Source organism: Dermochelys coriacea, chromosome 2, assembly GCF_009764565.3.
Source record: "Dermochelys coriacea isolate rDerCor1 chromosome 2, rDerCor1.pri.v4, whole genome shotgun sequence".
Lineage (NCBI taxonomy): Eukaryota > Metazoa > Chordata > Testudines > Dermochelyidae > Dermochelys > Dermochelys coriacea.
Genome location: NC_050069.1, coordinates 203458148 through 203478268, shown reverse-complemented (window position 1 = coordinate 203478268; position 20121 = coordinate 203458148). Strand labels below are relative to the sequence as shown.

At 42.0% G+C, this 20121-nt stretch overlaps 1 long non-coding RNA gene across 1 annotated transcript in view; it reads left to right on the top strand.

The window, feature by feature from the left end:
• LOC122458956 overlaps positions 1–20121 on the top strand; it is a 154574-nt gene that overhangs the window by 114692 nt on the left and 19761 nt on the right. The gene's annotated exons all lie outside the window — the stretch shown is intronic.

Genomic DNA, 20121 nt, shown 5'->3' with positions numbered 1-20121 from the left:
TAAACATGCTAACATGCACTTCAGTGCTGTCAGTCTATACAGAATGAGCTGCTAATGGAGTAGCATTGAGTAGCTGAGTAGCTCTAATTTTGTCACATAATGAAAACAACATAGACCAGCTAGCAATTTCTGATGAAGAAATGTCCAATGCTGGGATAGCTGAGGTGTTGGATGTCAGAATTGAGGTATATGGGCACAGCTGTGTGGAAAAGCTTGTATAGCACTTGCCCACAGTAGGCCTGGCTCTCATTGGTGCTATCTGTTTCTCCTATTTCTATGCATTCATCTAATGCACACAGAAAAATATGGTGAAAATGGGAAAAATATGGATACATTGGCAACCATATAAACCAAAGCATTTCAGCTAAAGTATATTCAAATATAATGGTCCTTATTTGGTTTTTAGTGTCCTCATCCAGGCAAAACTCCCATTGAATTCAGTGGATGTTGTTCTTCAGTAAAGCCAGTATAAATTAAGTCTCAGAGTGTCCTCTCTTGTGTGTAAGTGATCTCTCTCTCTCTCTCTTTATGGGTGGATTTCACTCAGACCATGTGCCAGAGTGGAAGACAGAGGAAATTATTATATCACTATGTATATAACCGTTTTGTATCCTGTTGAATCTTGATACAATTTGTGTCACCTAAAAAATTCAATTTGTAAAGAAGCTTCCAGAGAGAACAAACCAATGGATCCACAAACTCTAAGCATTTTAACTGGTAAGGACACCAACAGTCCAGCCCGAATGGAAGGTCAAGATTACAAAATAATCACTTGAGGACAATGAACCCTTCTTCCTCCTGGAGATTAGTGGTCCTTAAGGGAATGGAAATATGATGGATCCCTTGGACCCCAGGAGATGCAGTTTGGCATGTAAGACCACACATTCTCACCCCGAAGATATCTCTTTAGAGAGTGATGGAAAGAGATGTGCCAAGTCACCAACTGAAAACACCATGTAAGGGAGAAAGTGGGATTGGCCCTACCAGACTGTTCTCTGAAAAAACTAGAGGCGGGGCCTTGCTAGCCCAGAGGACAATGCAGCCTAGGCCTAGGGCAAAGTGATTATGAAAATGCATTTTTTTAAAGCAAAAATACCTGGGATATTCAAAAGCACTCATTGTTGGCTTAACTTTTTTCTACTGCATGCATCTGATGAAGTGAGCTGTAGCTCACAAAAGCTTATGCTCAAATAAATTTGTTAGTCTCTAAGGTGCCTCAAGTACTCCTGTTCTTTCTGCTTTCATTCTAAGTCATTGGGAGTTTTACAGTTGACTTCAACGGAAGGAAAGTTAAGGCAAAATTCAGCACTTTTGCAAATTGCACCCAGAAAAGAGTAATTGTGATTAACTTCTTCAGTCCTGATTTTTTTAATGAGTGGAGAGCAAGAGATAAGTATTAGTTGGACCTTGTTGAAGTTTAGGATTAGGTGGATACTTTGGCAAGCAGAAATGTAGGATAGGAAATGCAGGAAAGAGAGGATAGGCACTTACAAGAATGGATGTCAAACTCAAGAAACAAGTGATCAGAGTTCTTCTACAGGAGGTAATTAGTGTATGAAAGGGGTGAGTAATGGCAACAATTTTCTCAAGTTTGTGTTTTATAAAAGACAGTTGTGTTTAAGGAAAAATATTAACACTACAAAGAAGGAAAGAACCTAGATGAGGATGCCTGATGGATTTTGGTTTTGTTCTATGAGGTGTTTCTTGTTTTTCTTTTAAATTTTTTTTTTCTGGGTGTGTGTTTGTTTATTTCCCATTCTGAAATTTTAGAGTAAGTAATAGACCAAGATTAGCATCTGACCTGCTTCTAAATAACCAGGAACCTTTGTCACACAACATATCTAAAATTTAGTCCAGGCAATAGAGAAGATTTGACTGTATAAACCTCTTAGTATTGTGATAGCACTCTATTGTCATTTATTGAAAGAACAGTGATGTAATGTGACTGGACTTTCTGAGCAAAACTGCAGATACTATTATTATCTATGGATAGCCTTTATAAAAATAAATTTGGAGGCATTCCAGTTCATGTTGTCAGTATAGACATAAGATGGGCAGTACCAGTTGACTGTTTTTGATAATGCAGTTTAATAGTTTGTTTGGAAGGCCCTCGGCAATTTGATTAGTGCGTTTAATGCTGCAGTGTCATCAGCATGAAGTGGAACAGTTCTGCTTGTAAGTGTCTGGCAGGAGATCCAAATTTCTGTGCATCAGATGGGCATAAGCATCAAACAGCATGCTATTGTACATTCCAGTTTAGATTTTTTTATAGCTTAAGAAAATTAATAATGCATGAGCATCCAATAGGCTTCCATAAGACTTTGCCTTCAAAATAAAAATACAAAATATAATTTGTAATAGTTAAAAGTCTCTTATGCATATTTCCAGGCATGTTTTCTGCTTCTTGAGGTGATAAGAGCCTGGGATGTAATCTTGGCCCTATTGAAGACAGAATTCCACTTGACTTCTCTAGGGCCCCCATTTCACCTATGCTTTGTAGGATGAAAAGTTGTAATGATGTTGCTATTCCGGACAATTCATTAGGTGCTGCTGGTAGATGGCATAGATTGTTGTGGTAAAGGAAGTTCTTTCTCTCCCTCAGGTTTTCTTCTGTTCAGAACATTAGGGATAGAGTTCAGGTGGCTGTGGATTTATGAGACTTCAGTGTCAGGTACACTGTTTATCATAAATAAAGACCTCTGTTATTCCATGGTCAGCTATTATTATTACACTTATTTGTTGATTCTGAAGAACAAGCTGATTACATGCATAAGCAGGATCTGAATGAGCTCTCCTTGGACATCTAGTGATGAGCTAGGGAAGAGGACATCAGAAACTGACCTTGTTTGCATGGGCACACCCACTCTACATAGGTGCTCAGCATGATGGGACTGCTTTGCCAAAATTATCACTTTTGGCTGATGTTGGATCACAAGTCTCTTTTATTGGGGCAGGGGTAATAAAGGGTTGTTATCCTTGTTGTATGAATCGAGGGCAGCAGAACTGTGCTTGGCATACCCTGATTGAGGGACTCACCCTCAACTAAACTGCACTCACTCGGCTGGGGACATGGGTGCCAAAGCCCAGTGAGTTGAAATCACTGAGAGCTGTGTTAAGTGGTGGGACCTGAAAGCAGAGCAGCGAATGGCTGGCAGGGTGGCCAGCAGATAGGAGCAACGAGAGGACAGCAGAGAAGCTGGCAGAAAGGAGCAGCCAGCAGAGATGAGAAGCAAGCAAGCACCCGGACAGTTGAGCAAGCAAGATGCCTTCTTGCCTCCCCAGACAGGGTGGGAGGTGAACTCTACAGACGCACCTCTGAATTCGGGGTCTGCACTGACCCAGGACAACAACTGTGAGTGGGATGTGGAGAAGGAAGGGGCACGTTAAAGGAACTTTTGTTTGTTGGATTTAAGAACCTGAGGCAAAAAAACACTGCCCAACATACTCTGGGGTGGGTCTTTTGCTCATGGTTTTATGTTTATCAATCCTGCTTGTGGCATTTTCCCAAATTAATGTTGGGTTACTTCCCTCCTTTTATTACAAGTTTCTTTTCTACACTCAGACTCTGTGCTTGTGAGAGGGGAAGTATTGCCTCTTAGAGATGCCCGGGGGTGGTATGTAATTGTCCCAGGTTACTGGGTGAGGGCTCGAGACAGTCTTATGATGTATTGTTGAAAAGGAACCCCTAAATATTGAACCATGAACCTCTCCACATTTTCACCTTGCAATCACTATGCTGTGGCTGATCTGGGGGCAGTGCCACAAACCTAACCCTACAAGTGACCAACTTTAAGTTGGGAGCGAGGGAGAAGAAACGATTCCTTCTCGTGGGTGATCACAGAGCTTTGTTTGAGTATACAGAGTGAACCTAAAGACTCTGCCTTGAAAAACATATAATAATAGATTCATAGATTTTAAGGCCAGCAGGGACCATTATGATAATCTAGTCTGATCTCCTTCTTAACACAAGCCATAGCATTTCATCAAGTGTATCCTGCGTCAAACCCAAAATGTGTGGCTGAATGACAGCATATATTTTAGAAAGATATTTTAGAAAGGCTTGATTTAAAGACTTCAAGTGATGGAGAATCTACAGTCCCTTTGTAAGTTATAATGTTTAATTACCTTCACTGTTAAAAATCTGCACCCTATTTCTGGGCTGAATTTGTCTAGCTTCCACTTCCAGACATTGAATAATATTAAATGCAATAATGGTCCTTCTGGAAGTTTGGACTTCAGAATGGTCCTGTCAGGGGAGGATCTCTCAGGGTAGAGATCATCTTCATATGAGGAGCTGTGTAGGTGGACTTCTTAAACCTGACATAATTGCAACAGTGGGTAGATGGAACTAAGACTCTGTGATAGAGTGAGGGTAGTAGTGCTAGGTTGACGTTGTCCCATATAATCAAATTCAGATAAAATATTGCATTCATATTTATGGAAACAGCTTCAGTCTATGTGGTTGCACAACCAAGGAAATGTATGGGGGAGATTGTTTTCTAGTGAGTTAGAGCCCTTCATAAGTAATACACTTATTACCAGCTGTGAGATACCAGGGTACAGTCACACTAATGAGGAGCTGTGTCACCCCGACCTCTAACCTGCTGTGCCCTTTACACTGCTTTGCTGCTGTAGCCTCCAGCCTGAACTGCTCACAAAAAGCCTCCAGTTATGTCTGAGTGTGCACGTCAGCCAGCCAGACCGATCTTGGTCCTTACCAGTCTCAGTTATACTGATGGGTGACCCCAACACACTCCCAGTCTTACATTCTCCCCCCAGAAATGGGTATCCTGTACTGCCCAGAAGTTTCCTGGACAATACAAGTTTCACATAAAGTCTATTATTTCTTTAATAGAAATAATATAGATTCATAGATTCATAGATACTAAGGTCAGAAGGGACCATTCTGATCATCTAGTCCGACCTCCTGCACAGCGCAGGCCACAGAATCTCACCCACCCACTCCTATGAAAAACCTCACCCATGTCTGAGCTATTGAAGTCCTTAAATCATGGTTCAAAGACTTCAAGGAGCAGAGAAGCCTCCCTCAAGTCAACCATGCCCCATGCTACAGAGGAAGGCGAAAAACCTCCAGGGCCTCTCCAATCTGCCCTGGAGGAAAATTCCTTCCCGACCCCAAATATGGCAATCAGCTAAACTCTGAGCATATGGGCAAGATTCACCAGCCAGATACCCAGGAAAGAATTTTCTATAGTAACTCAGATCCCATCCATCTAATATCCCATCTCAGGGGATTTGGCCTATTTACCCTGAATATTTAAAGATCAATTACTTACCAAAATCCCATTATCCCATCATACCATCTCCTCCATAAACTTATCGAGTAGAATCTTAAAACCAGATAGATCTTTTGCCCCCACTGCTTCCCTTGGAAGGTTATTCCAAAACTTCACTCCTCTGATGGTTAGAAACCTTCGTCTGATTTCAAGTCTAAACTTCCTGGTGGCCAGTTTATACCCATTTGTTCTTGTGTCCACATTGGTGCTGAGCTTAAATAATTCCTCTCCCTCTCCTATATTTATCCCTCTGATATATTTATAGAGAGCAATCATATCTCCCCTCAACCTTCTTTTAGTTAGGCTAAACAAGCCAAGCTCCTTAAGTCTCCTTTCATAAGACAAGTTTTCCATTCCTCGGATCATCCTAGTAGCCCTTCTCTGTACCTGCTCCAGTTTGAATTCATCCTTTTTAAACATGGGAGACCAGAACTGCACACAGTATTCTAGGTGAGGTCTCACCAGTGCCTTGTATAATGGTACTAAAACCTCCTTATCCCTACTGGAAATGCCTCTCCTGATGCATCCCAAAACCGCATTAGCTTTTTTCACAGCCATATGCACACAACATGCCATCTTAAATGGAGTTTCCCAAACATTTCCATTTAAACACACTAGATTAGATAAAACAATGAAAGAAGTCTACTAACTACACAGAGATAGATTATAAGAGAGTTCAAGTAATGAGGCATAAAAGTCAGAAATGTCTACAAGAAAGATAAAGATAAAATGTAACCGGTGCCTAACTTAACAAACTATATTAAATTCAAAGCAAAGTTTTCTCACCACATGCTTTCAGAAGTCTTACTGACCAAACTCCCTGGGTCAAGATGCCTTCCCCCAGAATCCAACTTCTCATATTAAGTGCCAAGAGAGAGAGAGAGAGTGGGGTGCCTTGGAGTGTTTGTCCTTCATTTTTATTGTTTCAGTGCCCCTCTGGAAAAGCACTTCTAGCTGGTTACCAAGAGACAAAAAGTCTATGGGGAAAGATGTTCCCTGCTGCTTTTTTTTCACCTGTTTGAGCTTCCTTTGTTTCCTTCCTGCTTGATGACTCTGTTTACTGCTTAAATGCAAATTTCATCAAAGCACATATTGCTGTTTGAGATAGACCTGTTTGCCAACCTCAGTTTGGAACATGTGTTAACAACACCATTCAGTGGAATCTTATAACTTCACATATGAGGTTGTCACACATTTTATCAGGACAAAACTGACCAGCAAATTATGAATTTTCAAATGATACTTTATAAGTGTAGTACTGTATTGTACAAAGATTATTACAATAGTGTGTGGGATATGGACACAAGGGTACATTCTGTCACACCAGCATACTCTGGGCAGGGAGCTAGCTAGCACAAACAGGAAGGGAAGAAATGGAGAATCAGAATAAAACAGTGAGTGTAAATTTGAGTAATATATTTACTGGGGAAAGAAGCTGGAAATTTATGTAACTGATAAGGTGGCTAATTCCTAGCTTATAGGTTTATTAGTATCAATACTACTTATAAAAATAATTATTTTTAATATTAAACATAGTAATTTTATTGCCATTTTGGATTGTTTTCAAAAATACAGACAGGACACCAGAGTAGTTGGAATTTAGGAATCTATAAAGATAACCTCTAAATCTAACCTGGAAGTAGTCAGCCAGCAGTTATTCCTCTTCTTTGGCATGTTCCAGTGTAATAGTGAGGAGGAATTAATAAAGTAATCACTTTGTCCCTAAATTGTAATGTCAGTTTGTGGATTGGGTAAAAGTGTTATGTTGTTCCAGTGGATAATTTCATGTCATTTATAATTTCTCTAGATAAATAACTGTAGAAGCAGTTTTGAGTCAATATGTAGATCTGCCAGGGTTTCATGGATTTAGATTACTTAAAAAATTAACCCCAAGCAAGATTAAAAATATTAGGGACAATGCAGAACAGAGTGCTTTACAAAAAGGCTGCCTTCATAGCTCATCAGTGTAAATTTCTTATCAAAAAGCTCCCTGAGCTAAGTAAAGCTTACTTATTCATATGAACACCTGACTTATAAAAATCAATCAAGCCCTGATATCAAAGACGTCTGGTTTTTGCATCTATTCAGGTTGATGCTTCCATTAACTGAACTTCATATCCTAAAAAGGTATTTCATTTTTAAATCTGCTATGCATAACTCATTAACATCATAGCCTTCACAGTAATTGCCTGAAACTGAGTCAAGAAAATTGAGAAAGATGAAGAGCTGAATTAGCACTTAATGAAAGGAAAAAAGACAGACTATTTAAATTGGCTGCCTGGCTGCCATGCAGCAGCTATTCCCTGCTTTATGGAAAATGTACATTAAAAGTGTTTCTAGTTTCTAGGTGGTATTTACAGTTTGTAGAGAAGCTTTTATAGTGGGATGTCAAAAAGTGAAAAGCAGTGTTAAACATTTGTTTTAAACTGCAATGCACAATATGCTACAAGTATAAAGAAAATTATCCAAGAAATATACATGTTGGCAATCTAATATCACGCAAGATATTTTTAAAAGTTTTCAAATATTTCTAGAGGACAGAACAGTAGCTCTGGGTAACTATTATTAACTATAGAGTTAACCTCCCAATTTTCTGAATGTTTGAGATACCAAAAGACTTCTGAAGGTTTCCTAGAAGCAGAAGTGCAATGCGTAGCTTACATTGCCTGACTGGACTTCAGTTAATGCGGAGTGTCAATTAGTTCAAGGTTGGAATAATTAAGATATTATATTAACCTTTGTTCTTTCTTTTTCTGGATTTCACTGCAGTATGGGGGTGGGACCAGATCCTCAGCTGATGTAAGTCAGTGTAGCTCCATTGAAAGTAACGGAGCTTTGGATATTTATACCAGGTGAGGATCTGGTCTGGTGTGTTGAGAAATATCATTTGGGAAACAGACTAATAAAAGCTAAAAATATTTTTCATCATGGGGAAAAGTGAAGGTGAGGAAAAGTTTTCTTCAGTATTACAAGCTATCATGATAAATGGGCCACTCCACAGGCATGGCTAAGCAAGAGGGTGCCCATTGGGAGCTAGTGGAAACTGTATGTGAAAAGCTTTATGAAAAACATTAGGACATGTATGAGGTACAGCTACATCAAGATCATAAAGCTGGAGTCACTAAAATTTACAAGACAGGCTTTTTAAAAAATATGGTGAAGTTGCCACTGAAAAAATGACATGGAATAAATGGAGCAAACATGAAATCCTGTAAAACAAAGAGGATGGGCTACCAATAATTTAAAGGTGACGGCAAACTTAAAAATAAAACTGGGGGGGGGCAGACTTATATCTGGGCGGGAGGGGGTGTTTGGTTTTTGTCATGTATAATAAAGGCCTGAAAGGTTTTTTTAATATTTAGAAGTTCAAGGCTTGTCAAGGCAGGAATACTCCATGATCACTGGAGATCTAGACTGAGATCGTCATCTCTGCTCCAACTCCTGTACAGCCACATAATGGGCTCAAGTGGCAAGAAGGAGGCCCTCCTTTTAGAGCCCTTTTATGCCACTTGGGAACAGGCACTGTGGAAGACAGACCATAAGCACCTTGGAGCAAAACAGGACCAGAAGGGTGCAAAGGTGATTTAAAACCACTATAGCCTTCCTTCCCTGGGTAGAGGCACATCTTAGAATCTCACCATTCATCAAATATGATGTCACACTAACAAATCACACTAACAATGGTGATGTCACACTAACAAATTTTGGAAAATTGGAGAAATTCTAAGAGACTGGAGGATTGCCAAGATAGTTCCAATATTTAAAAAGCATGACTCAGGAAGCTAGAGACAGGTTAGCCTGACATCAGTCCTGGTAAAATAATGGAATGGTTAATTTGATATCCACCAACAAAAAATCTTAGGTTAAAAATATAATTAATGCCAGTCAAAATATCCTATATCTTTAAGAAGAGTGCAGGTCTAGTTGGTATAGCATACTGTACTTGGATTTCTCCAAGGCATGTAACTTAGAACCATATAACAGCTAGATTAATATATTTATGTAATATGGAATTCATAGGACACACGTTAGATGGATTAAAAACTACGTTACTTACACACAGCTCTCAAAATGTACTTGGCAATGGGGAGATATCAATGGGTGTTTTGAGCAGTACCCCATGGATGTTGGTCCAAAGATATTCAATATTTTTATCAAGTTAGATGATGATATCAAATCTTTGCTGGCACAGTTTGCAGATAAAACAAAGATTGCTGGGGTAGTAAATAATGAGGAGGACAGGATACAGAAACAGACTAATCTGAATCAGCCGGTTAAATAGTCACAATCCAACAAAAGGCTTTTTTTAAGATAGCGAAATGCAAGGTAATACATCTGGAATCCAAGAATACATGTTATACGTACAGGATGGGAGAGATTGTCTTGGAATGCAGTGAATCAAAAAAGGATTTAGAGGTCACTGCAGATAACTGCTTCAACATAAACTCTCAGTGCAGTACTGTGGCTAAAGGGGCTAACGTGATTCTTGGATGTTCAAAAAGGGGAGTGCCACATAGAAGTAGGGAAGTGATCTTGCCTCTGTACACAGCATTGGTAAGACTGCTACTAGAATATTGTGTACAGCTGTGGTATCCACACTTCAAGAAGAATGCAGAAATAATGGAGATAGCTCAAAGGAGAGCCACAAAAATGATCCACCCTCTGGAAACCAGCCTCATGATATGGTGCTGAGGGAACTCAGTCTATTCTGCTTATTGAAGAGAAGGATGAGAGATGACTTGATCACTGTGTCTAGGTATTTACACATGGAAAAGATGCCAGAGGTCCTCAGAGAAAGCCAGGAAAGCACAAACTTGAAATCTTGATATTTCTAGGGTAGAAAAAAACAAGCAAAAATGTTTATTTAAAAATCCTTTCAGACTTCTTTATAATCATAAAGAAGCAAAAATGGGCACAAGCTCAACTTTTAAAAAATTCTGTACAGGTCACCTGTAAAGCAGCTGCCATTAAAATCTTTGTAGTGAGAGAGAGAATTTGAAATACTGCCAAACAGCTAAACAAAAAATATGAGGTCCTGAACATACGTGCCTATGAGCAAACCCTAGCCCAATTATTTCTCACAAAAAAGGGGAAAAATAGCCCTGATTCTGATCTTACTTCATCAATGAATTTCCATTTATTTCAGTGGAATTACTTCTGATTTACTCCAGTGTGAAATCCTTTATGTTGTGAATTATATAAAAATAATTATATTATTTTCAAGCCAGGTAAGTTTGCTACATTTCTTACTCAGATTGTATTCTTGTGCTGGAAACTAATGTACTGATTTAATAAATGGTGTAGATTTGCCAAGGTCTGCTTAAAAACAAATATAAAATAGACCATTGCATAATCCAGGTAGGTATAATATCTAAATATTTAAAAGTATATGTGTGTAAAGTATTACTGAAGTCTCTGTAGAGGAAAGCTGCTGCAGAAATAATGCAGTGAGCAAACATTCATGTGTGACCTGCAGCTGTAGTTTGGCTTAGGTACAGTGAACTAATAGTATTGGGTTTATTTTAAAATACTCAGAGTTATTTGTGAGCCAGAGAGACTCTGACAAATTTGATCACAAATGTGCCTTATTACATCTGAGTACTAGCAAACAGAAGTCCCATGGCTGACGTGTTTAAAGAGCTTCTCTTCTCCCTGAATCTTTTGCAGGCTCCCATCAAGTGCTTCCAAAGGCTATTTCTGAAGAGTTACCAAGTGTTATCTGACTTTTTTTGATTTCTCTGAAGTAAACTGAATTTTGAGCTTTGGCCATCACTGTCACTGACCAGAGCTGTGAAAAGTTCCCGGAAAAACATAAACAATTTTTTAAAAATTTGTGGTGAAAGCTGCCTTCACAACTTAGCAATGAACCATGAGGCCTAGGTATTCTTCTGTTCTGTTCAGATTAGTATACTGTACCCATCACCATGGTACCTGAGTGCCTTCCGACAGCAAAATAAGCATTGTGACTAATATTTGTTGCATGTGGTTCTCTCACTTTTATTTTCTCCAGGGCAAATACTGCATATACATATTTTTTTTCTTTAAAAATATATGTATGCTAACAATGTACAATGTACTTTCATACGGGAAGGCAAGGCAAGATCAATGAAGTTCACCTTGCACTTGAAATGGAATGTTGGCTAGGCATTTTGTGGTTCTTTGATCCTGCAGTTCATTCCACAGTTCTGAATCAGCCCCTGAAAGTGCTCCATCTCCTGCATGAACATTTTTTACCCTTGTCATGGCCAGTTCCATTACACACAAGAGCAGTTTTGGTCACAGTCTTCATCCTGGAGCTTCAGACAATCTTCTAGGCAATCCTGGATCCAGATAATTAAGTATCTTGAAGACAACTGAGGTCTTGAAGTTGTCACCTTCTGTGAGGAGCCAGTGTTGTGAGCAAAGGATAGGTTGGGTGTGCTTATGGTAACCCATGCTGCTGGGTCTTGGAGTAGTTTCAGTTTTAAGAGCCTATGATTTCGTGCCTGGGTAGATTGCATTGCTGTATTTCATTCAGGAGGCAGGTCAGGCAAGGTAATCCTCTGCCAAAATGGGATGCAGTTTCCTAGCCAGACAAAGATGGTAAAATGTGATGCTGTGGATGGTATGTGAAAGCTCAGTAATATCAAGGAATCCAAGTGCACTCCTAAACTATGTTCCGACTTGACCAGTTCTGAGTATGCATCTTCAACCAGTAAAGATTACACCATGGCTGAGACCTCATCAAAAGTTTTTCCTCTGCCAGCCAGCATAACCTCCACCTTACTCAGGTTTAGCTTTAACTGGCTGTTCTTCAGCTATGAACTGATCTCAGATGAGCATTGGGCTAGCTTGGTGATGGTAGGTTGTGAAAGATAAATAGTGCTGTTTGTCTTCTACATATTTTGGCAATTCAGTCCATGATGTCTGACCAGCTTTCTTAGAGGTTGCATGTAAATGTTAAATATACTAGAGTGAATTGATCATTGTATGATTCCAACAGTGAGGAGTATGGTGAGGAAGTCACATTTCCCATCACTAATCATTGGGTGAGTCCCTCCAGGAAAGATTCAAGACATTCTACTTCATCTGCTGGGTTCCTGACATCTTCCTCAGACAGCACAGCAATATTTTTTTATCATCTATGTGCTATAGAGAGGTTCAGGAATGCAAGGATGGATGTCTGTCCTCCATCCATCTGCACCACTCATGCTGTTTCTGTTCCTTGTCCTGGCCAGACTCCAGATTGTCCAGAGGTTAGACAATTGGCTTTAACTATTTGAACATGAAGGAGGCTTTTTGATAGTGTCCCAGTGAGCTTGCTCAGGAATGGAAGGCTTGATACTGAGTGTCAGTTAGCTAGGTCTGATACACCCACGATGGGTTTTGTCAGTTTTGGTCTCGCTGTGTTTTTGAAGAAGCAAGGGAAGATTACTTCCCTGAGTGAGGCATTTCTTGTCCTGTGGACCTGGGACCCAAGCCCAGAGAAATTACATAAAAATTCCTTAGATTATATTTTGTTCTTCCTTCCTGGACCATATTTGCTTTTCTGAAATTCCCAATTCTCTTGTTTCCCCACATGTCTTCTCAGCCAATGATCTGCCAAGATGGAGTTGTAGCATGACTCATAGCAGACATTGAAATCAATTATTACAATTTTTAAAAGGCAGATTCTTAAATTTCACCTATACAATGAATACTTCTCTGTAAATACTCATTTTGCAGTTCAGTGAGCAAATTTGTGTCTAAAAATTTTGAGGATGCAACTTAAATGCCTGCTCTGAAAATATGTCCCTTTAATTTTTGTTAAGACACAATGGATTTCTTCATGGAGAAAAAGAAAAGGCCAAACTGAGTGTAACTGAACAAACTATGCAGTTTTTTGGAGTGGATAAAATATTGCCAAATAATTTTAAAAAAATTTGGAGCTTTGATTTCTTGAATCCCATATGAATCTCCATTAATACTAAATAAAATTGTGGACCCCAAATTTAAGTTATGGCTACTGTTTGGGGGTCCCTGGGTTGGAACCCAGAGTAGTGGGTGGGACTGGATTCTCCCACGGGCAAAGTGCCCTAATCCCCAAGAAGGGGACAAGGCTCCTTTAGAAGCCTAAGCAAAAGGCTAGATTTAAAGGGCCCCGAGATGGGACTGAAGACCCTGATGAGGACAGACAGTTTGTTGAACTCTTTGCTACCCTGGAAAGGGTTTATTTTTCCCCTGTGTGACTTGGCTGGAGGGCTGAGCCATTCAAGACCTGCCTAGTGAGATTGGCAACCTACAGGGGGTGCCAGGAGTAGGGGAAATAATTGCAGTGCCAGACCCAGCTGTGAGGAGGCATTCAGGAGGTGAGTGCCCCATTGCACTGCCTCAAAGAGCTTACAGTTGAAGTATAAGGTGTGATCACATACAATACAGCAGGCCAAGCTAAGACTAGCTAATGATGAGACAATGTGGTCAGCATGATAAGCAATGGTCATAGTATACCAGCTGCCTAACCACTGAGTTTTTTATAGGACTCACATCAAAAGGAGAGGCTTGAAGGGGACAAAGAGCCTATCCCTAGGCTTGGTGGATATATTTGAGACCTTCTTCCATGCATAAGGACAGAGTGGAAGAAAGCAGTGTCCCAGAGAGGGCCATTGCAGATGAGTATCAATGAGAACAGGCTTTGGGTCTGCTTTATCTTATACCAGGAACTTCTCTGTTCCCTGGCACCTGCAGATCTGGCAACAGCCTTTGCCCAACACTTCCTGGCTCCTATGTTGAGCTCAGCTCATTTGGCACTGAGAACGGGGGGCCATGGTTTTCAGTTTTGCCCATTTTCAGCTGACAGCAAGATATTAAGGAGGAGATATCAGAGGCAGGCTGAAATATAGGCTTGAAAAGCCCCAGACAAATTAAGATAGGAAAAGCTGACATACAAATCAGCATAAAGATGTTAATTGAAGCCATATTCTAGCTCTGTGTCAAAATTATGCTGCTTTCTTCTGTGTCCTGAACTTGATAAAGCAGGAGATTAAAATAGCTTTCCTTTCCATGTGTAATCTTTGTTGTTCTCTTTGTAATGATGCATATGTATATGTGGTGTGATATCAGCATATCTTAAATGTATATGGAGACATGAAAGGTTTTATGAAGAACTGGCTCCTTAACTCAGTCTGATTACCAAACTGAAATTCATTACTCTGAGTGATCCTGAAAGAAGGACTTTCCACGAGGTATCCCTCACCCTCAAAACAGTTAAACCACACTGGTCTTCTGATTTTTTGGACCCTAAGCACACAAGGTTGTGATAAGAGTGGTGTGTATGTGTGCATGCGAGAAGAGAGAATTAAACCTAAGGCTACAGGCAAAACACACAGGGGAGACATGTATCCATGGGATGGTTAGTTATTATCCCCACCATCCTGGTAAAAATTGAAATCCAAGGGAACGCTACAGAGGTAGCAGCAGGTGTAGTGCCTAAACTCCCTTACCCTGTGCTCATAGGAAGGGACTTCCCAGGATTTGATGACTTACTCCCAGTAGGGGGATTGGAAAAAGAGGAGGACCCTGAAACTAGTGAGGCATCCACGGTAAACTGTCAACCCCCAATTTTCTCCGAAATTTCCCCAGACATTTTCTCCACTCCCAGGCGGGGCAGAAAGACAAAAAAGGAAAGAAGGGCAGCTAAGGCTTTGGGAACCTGAATACTGACCCGATGAAGTGAGCTGTAGCTCACGAAAGCTTATGCTCTAATAAATTTGTTAGTCTCTAAAAAGCCAGAGGGTCTCTCTCATAGGTAGGTGGACCCGGGCAGCTGGAAAGGAGGCTGCCCAGGAGGGAGAAGCAGCTGAGCCAGACCCCAACCCTAAAGCCTCTGAACTGGAAGAAGCAATAGAGACTCGTCCCCTAGAACTCGGGCAGACCAGCCACATGAGGGAAAATTTCAGATGGGATCAAGCCAAAGATCCAAGGTACAACAACATTAGGAAGGAGGTAACAGAAATAGATGGGGCCCCCATGGAAGGGAAAACCCAGGGACCCGGGCCCTATTTCATCATAAAGAAGGATCTCCTGTACTGGGTTGCACCAGGACAGGGACAGAAGGTAGAGCAGCTCCTAGTGCCTCACAAACACCAGAAGGCCATATTAATTACCCCATGCATAGTCATCTTTTTTGGAGGCATTTAGGGGTAGAGAAGACCCTGGCGAGGATCCTACGAAGGTTCTTCTGGCCCGGGGTGCACGAAGAAGTGCGGAGATACTGTGCTTGCTGCCCAGAGTGTCAGCTGCACAGTCCCCATCCCCACTTGAGGGCACTGTTGGTACCCCTTCCCATCATAGAGGTCCCATTTGAGTGAATAGCCATGGACCTAGTGGGACCCCTAGAAAAGACTACCCGGGGCTACTAATATATACTTGTCATCCTGGACTATGCTACATGGTATCAAGAAGCCATCCCCCTGCGGAACACAGCTTCTAAAACAATAGCCAAAGAGCTAGTGGGGATCTTTGCCCAAGTGGGCTACCAAAGGAGATACTGATGGACCAAGGAACCCCATTTATGTCAAAACTAATGAGGGACCTATGTGTCCTATGCTACATACATATTCTGAGAACTTCAGTCTATCATCCACAGGCTGGTATAAAGGTTCAACTGAACCCTGAAGGCTATGATAAGGAAGGTGGTAAGTCGAGACAGGAAGGCTTGGGACACCCTACTACCATACCTTATGTTTGCCATCCGGGAGGTACCTCAGCCCTCAACTGGGTTTTCTCCCTTTGAGCTATTATATGGGCACCACCCCCAGGGCATCTTGGACATAGCCAAGGAAATTTGGGACGAGGAGCCCAATGAGGGGAAGAATGTAATCGAGCATATGTTACAAATGAGGGACTGGATAGCGTGGGTCACTCCCATAGTGCGGGAACACCTAGAGAAGGCCCAAGAGGCCCAACGAGCTCAGTACAATCGCCAAGCCAAAGTTCGGAAATTCCAGCCCGGAGACTGAGTAATGGTGTTGGTACCCACAACAGAGAGTAAACTTTTGGCCCAGTGGCAAGGACCCTACGAAATAGTTGAACCCATAGGGGAGGTAAATTACAAGGTGCGACAACCGGGACGTTGGAAACAAGAGCAAATATATCACATCAACCTTCTGAAACCCTGGCATGCACATGAGGCATGCACAGCTGTCCGAAAAGAGCTACCCCAGGAAATCAAACCTTCCAAACAGGTGAGAGTGTCTCCCGATTTAACGCCAGACCAGAAGAATGAGGTGTCTGAGATGATCTTCCAGAACCAAGATGTATTCTCGATAAAACCGGTTCGAACAACTGAGACATATCACCACATTGTCATGAACCCTGGGCCAGAGTAACAATGAGGCCCTACCGGGTGCCAGTGGCCAAAAGGGAGGAAATAAAAGCAGAAGTAAAAAAAAATGCTGGAGTTGGGGATCATCGAAGAATCCTACAGTCAGTGGGCCAGCCCAATCATGCTGGTGTCCAAACCTGATGGCACCACAAGGTTTTGCAATGACTTCCGGCGACTAAACGAGATATCCCAGTTGGATGCGTATCCCATACCTCGCATAGATGAGCTAGTGGACCTTCTAGGCAATGCCCGGTACTTGACTACCCTAGACTTGACAAAGGAGTACTGGCAGATTCCCCTTGATGAAGACGCAAAGAAAAGACTGCATTCTACACCAGAGGGTCTTTTCCAATATACTGTCCTTCCTTTTGACTACTTGGGGCCCCAGCTACCTTCCAGCATCTCATGGACAAGCTATTACACCCCCATAACAATTATGCTGCTGCCTACCTGGATAATGTGGTCATTCATACCCCAGACTGGGAAACCCACCTAGAGAAGGTGGAGGCAGTCCTCGATACCTTCAGGCGAGCTGGCCTTACAGTAAACCCTGCCAAGTGTGCTGCAGGGTTTACGGAGGCCAAATATCTTGGCTACATTGTGGGAAAAGGTCTGGTAAAACCCCAACTGAATAAGTTAGAGGCCATCCAAAATTGGCCCTGACCAAGTCACAAGAAACAAGTCTGGGCATTCCTAGGTGTGGTGGGGTATTACCGACGATTTATCCCCCACTTTGGCACAAGGGCAAGCCTCCTGATAGACTTAGTGAAGGCCCGTGGACCTGATCTGGTGAGATGGTCTGACGCAGCAGAGAAAGCGTTCAGAGACCTATGGACTGCCCTCTGCAGTAACCCCGTACTGGTAGCCCTAGATTTCACCAAGGAATTTATCCTGCAGACGGATGCATCGGAAGTAAAGTTGGGGGCCGTTCTATCACAGATGGTCAGGGAGGAGGAACACCCAATTCTCTACCTCAGTAGGAAACTACTTCTGAGGGAACAAAAATATGTAGTGGTGGAGAGAGAGTGCCTCGCTGTAAAATGGGCCATGGAAACATTGTGCTACTACCTGCTCAGGTGTAAATTTGTCCTCGTGACCGACCATGACCCTCTTCAATGGATGCAGTGGAACAAGGAGAAGAACACAAGGGTGACTAAGTGGTTCTTATCCCTCCAACCTTTCCAGTTCCGTGTGCAACACAGAGCAGGGAGCCATCACGGCAATGCCGATGGCTTGTCACGTGTGCACCGTCTGGCATCCCAAGCTGCCCAACCCCTTGGTGTTGTGCAGGGGGGAGGGATACATGACAGACCCAGACCAGTGGGGAACAGGAGTCTGGTAGAAGGCAAATATACTGGCCACTGGATGAACAGTTTTCTGTTCCCTGAGTGACCAGAGCAGGGGCTGCACTAGAGCAATCAAGAACCTGCTAGAATCAATTAAGACAGGCAAGTTAATTGACACCTGGAGCTAATTAAGAACATACTAGAATCAATTATGGCAGGCAGACTAATCGGGATACCTGGTTTTAAAAGGACCTCCCATCAGTTGGTGCGTGTGTGCAAGGAGCAGGGAGTGAGAAGGCGTGCTGCTGGAGAACTGAGGAGTACAAGTGTGATCAGGCTTCAGGAGGAAGATTCTGCAGTAAGGGTAAAGAAGGTTCGGCGGAGGCCATGGGGAAGTAGCCCAGGGAGTTGTAGCTGTCACACAGCTGTTACAAGAGACATCATAGACATTTGCAATCCACAGGACCCTGGGCTGGAACCCCGAGTAGAGGGCGGTAGCCCAGGTTCCCCCCATTCCCCTCAACTCCCTATTTGAGACAAGAGAAGGTGACCTGGACTGTGGGTCCCACCAGAGAGGAAGGTCCCTGGCCTATCCCCCGACCCACTAGGTTGATCAGCAGAGACTGTGGGGATTGTTCTCTTCCCGTTCCCCATGCTGGCCAGTGATGAGGTTAGCTGAGTGAAAGGCAGGTTTGAGCCACTAGCAAAAGTGGCCAAACTGAGGGCAGCCATGAATCTCTGAGGCAAGCAACTCCACCAATAAACGCAGGACCCACCAAGGCAGAGGAGGAACTTTGTCACAGTGCATTCTCTATACCATTATCTAAATTACTGAAGAAAGAAAAGGAGTACTTGAGGCACCTTAAAGACTAAAGGTGTGTTGGAAATATTCCTTGAGTCAGAGACGTCGAAAATAGGATTCTAGGTCACCACAGAACTGTATCATGTTCGTGGGGGTGGAGGGGCAAAAGAAGAGGCCCCGAGATAGGACAGATTCTTCTGCTGGGCTAAGAGTATAGTTGGATAGATTAACAATATTGCTGGGTGGGTTAAGGGAACCACTGTTGTGGCCCCTTGTGGCATGTAGTAGTTTAGATAGTTTAGTGTCCTTTTTCTTTTGTAGAGAAGTAAAGTGTGTGTTTTAAATGGCTTGTCTAGCTTTTGTAAAGTCCAGCCATGAGGAAGTTTGTGTGGAAGGTTGTTTTTTTATGAGAGTATCCAGTTTTGAGAGCTCATTCTTAATCTTTCCCTGTTTGCTGTAGAGGATGTTGATCAGGTGGTTCCGCAGTTTCTTTGAGAGTGTGTGGCACAAGCTGTCAGCATAATCTGTGTGGTATGTAGATTGTAATGGATTTTTTACCTTCAGTCCTTTTGGTATGATGTCCATCTGTTTGCATTTGGAAAGGAAGATGGTGTCTGCCTGTATCTGTATGAGTTTTTTCATGAAGTTGATAGATTTCCACTCCATACAGCTAAATTCAGTGCCTTGCATAATGACAGGTTTCAGAGTAGCAGCCGTGTTAGTCTGTATTTGCAAAAAGAAAAGGAGTACTCTAAGGTGCCATAAGTACTCCTTTTCTTTTTGCGAATACAGACTAACACGGCTGCTACTCTGAAACAAATCATTGAAGAAGATATTAAACAGAACCAGACCCAGAACTGATCCCTGTGGGATCCCACTCATTATGCCCTTCCAGCATGACTGTGAACCACTAAGAACTACTCTCTGGGAATGGTTTTCCAACCAGTTTTGCACCCACCTGATAGTAGCTTCATCTACGTTGCATTTCCCTAGTACGTGGGCGTACACATCACAAAGTGATCACTCCATATCAGATTTCTCAGTTCTTGTCCTCAAAGGAAACCTGTCCAACACCTTCAAAAGACAAGCCTGGGAACTTAAATTAATAAGTTTATAACACAAAAGATCATGGGCTCAGCTGAGATATTGTTTATGTTTATGGCTTATTATAACAATCTGTAACCTACTAACACTTATCTGCCCTATGACTGCAGAAGTGTTAACTGCCCACTTCATTTTTAACTGGACTCCTGCAATATGTGCTAACTCTTTTATGCTTAACCCTCTGTCCCACCTTGTATTTACTTGTATAACTCTGATTTCCTTTTCCAGACCTGCAGAAGAGCTCTGCGTAGCTCAAAGTCTTGTCTCTTTCAGTTCATCCAATAGAAGATA